The sequence below is a fragment of the Olea europaea genome, chromosome 1 (genome assembly GCF_002742605.1).
Source record: "Olea europaea var. sylvestris chromosome 1, O_europaea_v1, whole genome shotgun sequence".
NCBI classification, from domain to species: domain Eukaryota; kingdom Viridiplantae; phylum Streptophyta; class Magnoliopsida; order Lamiales; family Oleaceae; genus Olea; species Olea europaea.
Genome location: NC_036237.1, coordinates 9,889,226 through 9,892,439, shown reverse-complemented (window position 1 = coordinate 9,892,439; position 3,214 = coordinate 9,889,226).

The following is a 3,214-nucleotide window of genomic DNA, read 5'->3' as shown; positions in this document are numbered from 1 at the left end:
AATCTTGGAATAGAGAGACGTTGACCGTCTGTACTGTTGGGATCGAGGGGTTGTAAAGAATGAAGTTAATGACACGATATGAAATATTAAGGATTGCAACAATATAAAAATATATCAAGGTATAAAGTAAAGAAGAAAAAAGAGGAATTAACGTAGAGGTAAGATGTATTATTAATTAACAATGTGGAGAGAATACAACGCCACGACAATATTGACTTTTACTAAACTAAAAGATGAGACCTATATTTATAGTACACGAGTCAACTAAAAATAGGCAAAAGATGGAAATTAGGAAGAAAATCATGTAAAAGGAAAAGAAAGGAAAAACGTGTGGCACACAAGAAAATTTGTTTCCTTTCTTGGCTCCAATTTGATTATTTCCATATCCTTCTTGAATCCAATATGGTATCTTTCCAAAACCAACGTGATCACGTAATCTTCCAAATATTTGACCAAATTTTGAGACATATAATTAACAATCTCCACCTTGACTCAAAATTTCCGTGCAACGAACGAAACTCCAAGATTTCAAATCCATCTACATCGAAATAACCAATATCCTCAACACAGTAACCAAAACTCTCCATCACCAAAATTATCTTCCTCTGCAAGGCATCCACAAGCGACACCTGAATTCAAATCCCGAGTTCCCAAAATTCCACCAAGGAATTACTGTTGACCAAATAGAGTCGAAGCATACCCTGTAGCAGATACCAAACTAAGTGTTTGATCAGAAGGCCCCTTGTCAGAACTGTCACCTTCAACGATTCCAAAAGCATCACAGACATCAATAACGCCATTGTACCTACACTCTATTATTCCACCCCTAACATTTGAACACAGTGCATCCGCAGAAATTGGTGGCAAAGCGGAATCACCAACGCTCTCCTTAGCAGTGTTCTGAACCGACCCAGAGACGGTCACAAAAGATACTGTACCAAACTGTATATCCACCTCGGTATCGAACTTGTCCCGATGTCTCAAAACTAGTTATGTGCTTCCCTGCAATATGTACAACTGGGATCTCTTCCATCCCTCCAGTACAATCCAGACACCTCTTCAGACCTTCAAGATTCCACCTCCACTAGAGAATTCATACCCTTTTGCATTCAGGGTACTCAACGAGATGAGATTCCTCTTTAGATCTGGAACATGTCGAACTTGGCCAAGTGTTCTGACCGTCCCATCCTATGACCGCAATCTGACTCGACCGATTCCAGCAATACGGTAAGACTCGTTGTTCCCCATTACAACTCCACCTTGCTGAACAGCCTCGTATGTCTGAAATAAATTCCTATCGGAACACATATGGTGCGAACATGCCGAATCAAGAATCCATTTCTCGTCAGGCTTAGATTTCATGTTAGAAATCACAGTCAACATCACATCTCCGCCATCCGAAAAATCCTTGGTCACATTAGTCTTGTCCGAATTCCATGATTGCCCCCTATGATTTGTAGCTAAATCACTTTTAGCCTGCAACTTCTCACAATCCTTCTTCAAGTGTCCTCTCTGTCTGCAGTAGAAGCAATACTCATTGCTGTTTTCCCTAAATTTGCCCCTCCGTCGATCACCAGGAGATACAAGAGCTTCCCCATCCCTTGATGTAGCTCCAACCAGATGCTTCAACTTCTCATTCGAATGTAAAGCATGATAGACATCATCTATAGTCAACGTATCCCGACTGTATAGAATAGTGTCTCGAAACGACGCATAAGAACCAGGCAGCGAACATAACAGGATCAAGGCCAGATCCTCTTTATCGTATTTAACCTCCAACGTCTCTAAATCTGCGACAATCTCCGTGAACATAGCAATATGGTCTTCCCACGACCCTCTTTCCGCCATGCGATGTGAATACAACTTCTGTTTTAGAGCCAATTTGCTAGTAAGACTCTTGGTCATGCACAACTGCTCCAGTTTCAACCACAAAGCAACAGCAGTTTTTTCCTTCAAGACATCTTGTAGAATATTGTTAGATAGATGAAGATGAATCAATGACAAAGCCTTTCGATCCTTTCGTTGTTTATCCTCCGTTGTCCAATTAGCTGGCATCTTCTCAAAACCCAGCAAAACATCGTCCAAATCCAACTGTGACAAAATAGCCCTCATCTTTACTTGTCACAACAAAAATCTTGTATTGAGATCCAGCAACGAAATATCAAATTTCATGGCAGCCATCTCTGAAAAACTTCAACCAATCCACAAAAGATCCAAACTCTGATACCAGTTGTTGAGACCGAGGGGTTGTAAAGAATGAAGTTAATAACGCGATATGAAGTATTAAGGATTGCAACAATATAAAAATATATCAGGGTATAAAGTAAAGAAGAAAAAAGAGGAATTAACACAGAGGCAAGATGTATTATTAATTGACAATGTAGAGAGAATACAACGTCACAGCAATATTGGCTTCTACTAAACTCAAAGAGGAGACTTATATTTATAGTACACGAGTCAAACCCTAAAAATAGGCAAAAGATGGAAATTAGGAAGAAAATCATGTGAAAGGAAAAGAAAGGAAAAACGTGTGGCACACAAGAAAATTTGTTTTCTTTCTTGGCTCCAATTTGATTCTTTCTATATCCTTCTTGAATCCAATATGGTATCTTTCCAAAACCAACATGATCACGTAATCTTCCAAATATTTGACCAAATTTTGAGGCATATAATTAACAATCTCCACCTTGACTTAAAATTTCCGAGCAACGAACGAAACTCTAAGATTTCAAATCCATCTACATCGAAATAACCAATATTCTCAACACAGTAACCAAAATTCTCCATCACCAAAACCATCTTCCTCTGCAAGGCATCCACAAGCGACACCTAAACCCAAATCCCGGGTTCCCAAAATTTCACCAAGGAATTACTGTTGACCAAATAGGGTTGAAGCACACCCTGTAGCAGACACCTAACCAAGTGCTTGATTAGAAGGCCCCTTGTCAGAACTGCACCTTCAACGATTCCAAAAGCATCACAAACATCACTAAAGCCATTGTACCTACGCTCCATTAGTCCATCCCTGACATTTGAACACAGTGCATCCACTGAAATTGGTGGCAAAGCGGAATCACCAACGCTCTCCCTGGCAGTGTTCTGAACCGACCCACAGCCCGTCACAAGAGGTACTGTACCAAACTGTATATCCACCACGGTACTGAACTTGTCCCGATGTCTCAAAACTAGTTCTGCGCTTCCCTGCAATATGTAC